Source organism: Callorhinus ursinus, unplaced genomic scaffold (genome assembly GCF_003265705.2).
Source record: "Callorhinus ursinus isolate GAN/ISIS: 27379988/994484 unplaced genomic scaffold, GSC_fseal_2.0 scaffold3, whole genome shotgun sequence".
In the NCBI taxonomy this organism is placed as follows: Eukaryota; Metazoa; Chordata; class Mammalia; order Carnivora; family Otariidae; genus Callorhinus; species Callorhinus ursinus.
Window position 1 is genome coordinate 43268485 of NW_027397065.1, and position 7144 is coordinate 43275628.

Consider the following 7144-nt stretch of genomic DNA (forward strand, 5'->3'; position numbering starts at 1 on the left):
TACCAGAATGGACTAAGATATAGGTTTAGCTATTCACTCACTTACAAGGGAAGCACCCACCAAGAAGGATCCAGCCACTCCCCTGGGCGAATTCTAAGCACAGTACCTGTAGGATTTACTCTTGTATTGATCTAGTTCCCCTGAGAACATCTGTCCAATCTACCTGTACAGAAGTGTGAGCTGACTGCTGCATTCTGGGAGCTGAGTGGTGGAAAGAAGCTGAGGCCCTGCACATTCAGTATAGAACCTCTCAGTTTCAGACTCCCCAGAGAAGACACATTCCATCTTCAGCTGGGATGAGGAAGGGAGGGTTGCCCAGATACTCAGCCTCGGGAAGGAGCTCTGAGGGTCTAACTGCTCCTTAATTAGACCTGAAACCCATCCTGTGCTCGGGCCCACCTGCACCCTGGCTTACCCAAAAGCCCGGTGCTCCAATTCCTGGACATCCAGAGGTTCTGTGGGGTAAGTCAACTTGCTCGTCAGCTTACAGGCTCTTAGGTAACAGATGCCCTCACTCTTGAAGAAGATCCTTACTCTCGCTCCTACCTCCCATCTTCCATTCTCTTGACTTCTGTCATTTTCCCTTTCTTTGTTTTTATGTGGTTTACCATCATCATTTAGTTAGTATCATTCAGCTGGGTTTGGGGCAGAAATCCAGATTAATAGAGCTATTCACTCTGCCACTTGTAAATGGATGCTTTCAGGGCACCTTTATTTTTATGTTTCAACAGCTTTTACGTTCTTTATTTTATGTTCAAATAAATATATTTTATTTATTCCCTATTATAATTAGGAAAAAATTAACATTTTAAAGAGCTTTTCTGAAATCTTATTAGCTTTGACTATATATTTTCTCAAAAGCAAAAGCAAAACAAACAACCACACACACACACACACACACACACACACAACCCCCCCCCCAAAAAAAAAACCAGCAGAGGGGACACCAAAAGCACCGTGTCTGGCCACACAGCTTTTTTACACAGGAGCTCAGCCTGGACCCCTGAAAGGGCCAGGGTTCTCTGGTCTGCGGGGCCCACTCAGGTTGGAGGGGGAGCCACGGAGGGAAACTACAGAGAGAAGAAGGGCTTGGAGAGGAGAAAGGGCGGGAGAAGGGACCCAAACAGGTCCTACACCTTCACAGTCCTGCCCAGGCCGGGCTCCACCCAGGAGAACAAACAACATCGTAGTGAAACTCTCTCCAAAGAAAAGGAATTTGAAAGCCCAGACGACATCCAACAGAAACCAATACCACGAAGTCTCCACAGAGCTCAGGCATCAGGGCAGCCCCTGGAAATGGGCTGTGATGGGCTCTGCCCTGCCGGGTGGCCGGGAAGAAAGGTAGGCCCTCCTGGCCCCAGACCAAGGGAGGCACGACCGGCTCACCCCTCCCGTCTCCTCTGAGTTTCTCCAAGGAAATCTAATTTTCTTTTTTGGGTCCTTTTCTCTGACAGTATCCATTATTCTTGGTGAGGCCGTGAAAACCTTCACCTCGTTTCTTTTGCTTGGGTTCCCTGCTTTGATGGGCTGAGGCAGAAGGCGAACTAGAAATCTAGTTACTGCAATTCATTTGACTATTGTTTGAAAAGGCAAATAAATGGGCTCGGAACCCTATTATGTGCCATCGATGTCCCCTCCGGCCTCCATCTGCTGGAATGTGCTCTGCGCCCCCAGCAGGATGACTTCCTATTAATACTTCGCAGCCTCAGCGGGCGGCTAACCCTCTTAGCCCGAGGTCGAGCCCCTGGCCGCCGCCTAAACGCACGACTTGGTAACTACGTACTTAAGAGCCTGCGTTCTTGGCCCTTGATTCCAAACCGGGAGAGGAGGCCAAACAATGATCACCTCACAAAATGAAATGCCCAAATTAGATGTTGCTCCTCCCGACGCCCGGCCCCCAGGATTCCAGGGAGGAGTGCAGCTCATGGAGGCACGTGCAGAGATTTCAAGTCCTGGGGGAGAGCTGGGGCTTGGCCACAAGTCGGATGGTCGGAAACCTGAGAAGGAGGTCTCCTTGGAGGGGTCCTGCCCTGAGCTGAAGCCACGTGGGCATGTTTGGAGAGCTCTAAAGTGGTTCTCTCAAGCAATTCTCTCTGAAAACCCCTGGAGGAAAGCTCTGGTGTGTGGTCTTCTACCCTATCCTTGCTTCTAGAAACAGGGGCTTGGGGTTGCCAAGTGCCCGATGGGATGCAGCCCAGCGTCCTCTCTCAGCAGTCAGAAGTCAAGGTAGTGTACGCGATGGCCAGGAGGTGCAGGGGGCACGGGAGCTTCCGGGGTACTGGTGGGGTTCCGGGCGCTGGTTACTTAGGGATATTCAGTTTGTGCAAATCCAACGAGCTGTACACTTATAATATGAACACTGTTCTTTAGGTGTATATTCTATGTATGTTTATTCTTCTTCAATAAAGCGTATTAAAAATTGACATCAGTTATATTATCTTTCTGGAGTCACAGAGCCCTCTGAGAATCTGACAAATGATGTGGGCCTTCTCCCCAGGAAAGCTCACAAACACTCCAAATTTTGCATCTAATCTTGGGAGTTTGGTTGACTACCTGAAGTCACGGACAGAGAAGAGCCCCAGCGAAGACCCCTCCGCCTTCCAGGGTTCTCTGCTTCCTCCCTCATGTCTACTCAGTTGCTGAGTCACAGTCATTGCTCCTGCAGACGGGCGGCCCGCTCCCCGTTTCCACGCAGCCGGCCCGGCCCACCTCCGGCTGCTATTGTCCCTTATTCATCTCGGACACCACTGTTTCATCATGAAAGGCTTCTGCTCAGAAATGTACACTGCCTTCTCTTGGCTAACTGGAACGAATAGAAACATCTTACCCCACATTTGTGGAACCTCCCTCAGCCTCCCTTCCTTACCTACCTAACCCCACCTCCTGCTCTCCTCCAACTGTACCTTGCAATCCCAGTGGGCAATAGGTCAATTCATTCCTGCCTTCGAACATTCCACTTTTCTCAGCCAGAAATCCCTCTCCTTTTGTTAGGCTTATAAAATATGACAACCACAATCCTGCCTTCCCCAAGAACCCTTTCTTGACTACGCCTACAAAGATGTCTCCCTCCTTTGAGCTCTACGGCACTTTTCTCTCTAACCCTGATTTCATTCCGTGGTCCTGTAGCATTCATTCATTCAGTCATTCACTCATGTATTCTGGAGAAAATACCTGTTATTCTCTTTGAACTCCATTAGTTTTCTATTGCTGTCATAACTAATTACCACAAACTTAGTAGCTTAAAATAACATAAATGTATTATCTTATAGTTCTGCAGGTATAAAGTCCAAAATGAGTCTCATTGGGCTAAAAATCAAGGTGTCAGCATGGCTGTGTTTCTTTCTGGAGGCTCTAGAAGTAAATCTACTTCCCTGCCTGTTCCAGCTTCTAAAGGATACCTACATTCCGTGGCCCAAGGCCCTTTCCTCCATCTTCAAGTCAGCAACAGTGAGTTGAGTGCTTCTCACATCACATCACTCTGACTTCCTTTTCTGCCTCTGTCTTCCCCCCTTTTCTTTAAAGATTTATTTATCTATTTGAGAGTGTGTGTGTATGTGTGCATGCACTCAAGTAGGATGAGGGGCAGAGGGAGAGAGAGGATCTCAGGCAGACTCCCTACTGAGCCCGGAGTCCAATGCAGGGCTTGACCTCAGGACCCTGAGATCATTACCTGAGACGAAACCAAGAGTCAGAGACTTAACCGACTGAGCCACTCAGGTACCCCATCTGTCTTCCCTTTAAGAAACCTTGTGATTACATTGGGTATACCCAAACAATCCAGGATAATCTCCTATTTTAAGGTCAGATGATTAGCAACCTTAATTCCATCCACAACCTAAATTCCTCTTTGCCATGTAAGGTAACATATTCATAGGTTCCAGGGATTATAATGTGGATCTCTTTGGGGGGCCATCATTCTGTTCTACCACAAATTCTATGGCACTTTCTTCTCTATAACTGATTTTATTACTTGGCCCTGCATAACTGATTCATTTATTCACCCATCCATTCATTCATTTTATAGTGAACATCTGTTGTTTTGTGGTCCAGCATCCATTGCCCCATTCTCATACAGTATCCCAAATTTTCCCTTGGGAATCCTGCCTCTCACTGTCAATCCTTGTGCTCCAGGACAGGAAACCTCTACCCAACTCCAACCTTGGCCACAGTGATTTTTTGCAGAGACATGTGACCCAATAAGAATCAGTTAGACTATTGGTGGGACTAGTGGGAAAGAGGAAATTGTTCTTTGTCCCCAAGATTATAGGAAAAATGAGCATCTGAAGACACCAGGGAATGCCATGGGAAGACTGGAAATGGAACCAACACTTAAGAAGGCAGAGCTAAGAGATGAAAAGAAACCAAACATTAATGCCATCATCTAAGCCCCTGGATCGAACCATATCTGAAGTCAAACCAACCTCTGGGCTTTTCAGTTATGAGGTCTGTAAGTTTCTTTTTTGATTAAACATGGTTAGATTGTGTTTTTCTGTCACTTATAACTAAAAGAGTTCTAAGTGAAACACATTCCTTCATTTCTTTATTCAACAAGTTCCCACTACACATCTACTTTGTGTTACACACTGGAAATCACGATATAATACTGCTATCATGATGAAGATTATGGAGCTGTTCAGCATAGACAGGTTATCTAAAGAATGGGGACAGGGACACAACTAAGCTGACATAGTGCAATGAATAAGAATTTGCCAGGCTGAGGCTGGGGAGAGGTGATGATAAATCATGTTTCAAACAGAAGGAAGAGTATATGCAAAGACTAGGTAGCAAGGGACTCTCTTCTTGGTTTCCAAGTGTAAGTCTGGCGCCTATAACCAGAATATAAACTCCTCAGTATCTATCTGGATTTAAGGTGGCATTATAATTATAACAACTATAATATAGTTATAATAATAACAAAGAATAAAAATGGTATCAATAAGTGCTAATACTTTTTGAGCCCTTACTGTATAACAGCCACTATTCTAAGTACTTTCTGTGTATTATTTAATCTTCAAAACCACGCTCTGAGGTATTTATTATTATTGCAATTTTACACCTGGGGACACCGAGGCAAAGAAAATCTAAGCAACTTGACGAGTGTGGTGGACACTCTGGCTTACTAACCAACAGTCATTCCTCTGTTTCTCCCCTACTAGCAAAATCTCGGTTTTCATTCACAAGATCATGGCTAGATTTTTTATGCCACATATCATTTTTGTACATTCATAAAAATATATATTCAAGGGAAGTCAGTTAGTCAAGGTATTCCTAAATCTGCTTTAACTGAGAGTCTAGACACTTTTCCACTCAGAGTCATCAATGCCCAAGTTTTTCCATAGGGGATTATCTGCTGTACCATCAAGAGCTTTGACAATGCAGTGTTTCTCAAAAGGGGTTCCCCTCTGGCATCTCTGGGCTGTATTCCTGGGACGCCATCAGCATTCTGCAGGGTTGATGCAGGAGCACGGACAATGCTTAGCATCATCAATTGTATGGCATACCCAATATCAGAGATGTTAAAAATACACAGTGTGTGACTGCACACATGAACATTCACACACATCTTGCGTTTAAAAAAAAAAGATAATAATAATCGTAACTTTCTCTTGTTTTTAAAACACTTTTAGTTTGTGTGTGTTATTTGCAGCCAAAGGCATCCTTTTTGATTTGCACCATGTTCACCAGTGTAATACGCGGCAGAGCTCAGATTTGAACTCAGGCATTCTGACTCCAGACAAGGCTACTGGGCTAAACAGCTGTTGTGTTTTAGCTAGAGTGACAGATCTGATTTATTGATAGCAACCCCCTGCAGTGTTGTGGTGAGAGGGATTCTGAAGCCATGCGGTGTTATCTATGACTGCCATGGAACCCGGACTGGTGACTTGTATTGTGCAAGCCTCATGTTTACCTTTCTTCGATAATCATGTCAACTCTCAACTTTCATTCAGAGCCATGGATTCCCACAGCTGGGACAGGACCAGTTTCCACCTAAACACTTCAGAACAAATAGGTAGGATGGCCACAAACGGCCATGGAGGTTGTGTAGGGAGGAACTGTGGAGAGTGTGCTATTTACACAGACTATGGTGTAAATGGCAACCCCCGGTTTTGTGCAGTACACAACCGGCACAGCTGTACATGGAAGCTCTTCAAATAGTCATTCTTTACTTCAACACAATGAATACAACCTTCATAGCTAATTGCAATCATTTATTCTGGAATTTTACAACCAGTATGAAGGTCAAGTTATTTTTATGTCTAATTAAATTTCTCCTGTTTAAATTAAAATCTCTTCCTGGATGACACAGACTTAAGAATAATACAAAGCATTTAGTCTGGCTCTGTAGGGGCTCAATATTCATGAAACATAAGTGAATCGTTAAAAATCCTTCATATATTTGAAGACAATAATTAAGTCTCTTACTCCCATTAGCTTCTGTGAGCTAAACAAACACAGTTTACTTAATTAGCTATTACCATGAGCCAGGAACAATGCTAAGCACTTTACCTCAGGATGTCACTTTATCCTCACTGAAATGCTCTGAGGAAGGTTTGTCATGATTCCCATTTTACAGATGAAGACTGTAGTGGTTGGAAGTGAAGGTCCTACAGGTAGTCCACTGGGGTCCGTGTGACTTTTTGTATGTTCCCTCTGTGCTCTGGCCCCTCAACTGTGAAATGAAGGGAACAGTACTTACTTTATAGGATTGTCCCAGGACGTAGAGTATTTAGCATCATGTCAGCACTTACTACATAATCAACATTCTTTCACTGTTACTGTTGCAATTCCAACATCTCAGCCTGGGAAGGACCTGAGCGGGGGAACAGAGCTCCAGGAGGCCTTTCTCCTACTCTGCCCTTCTGACTCTATCACAGGTTTGAAAAGGACCTGAGAGACTGTGTCATCAGCTCCTCATTCTACAGACAAGGGACCTGAGGCCCACTGTGGATCATTATCACCCACTTAGCTACCGGGGAGAATCTGGTGCTCAGAATAGTCACCCTCTCATCTCTCCCCCTACTGCTTTTCAACCTGATCTCATGGGCCCAGTCTTCACCCTCCCATCAGGATGAATGGAGAAATCTTTTTTAAAAATAACCAGCTCATAAGGGACAACTTGGAGTCACGTTGTTTCATGGAGCGG

General features: G+C 44.9%; 1 long non-coding RNA gene across 1 annotated transcript; it reads left to right on the top strand.

Annotated features, from left to right (window-relative positions):
* The first annotated feature begins 399 nt into the window (after positions 1 to 399).
* LOC141371426 (uncharacterized) lies at positions 400 to 4388 on the top strand. The gene is made up of 3 exons (XR_012376379.1): positions 400 to 462; positions 3270 to 3447; positions 4261 to 4388. It is a non-coding gene; the product is annotated as an uncharacterized lncRNA (long non-coding RNA).
* The last annotated feature ends 2756 nt before the right edge of the window (positions 4389 to 7144 follow it).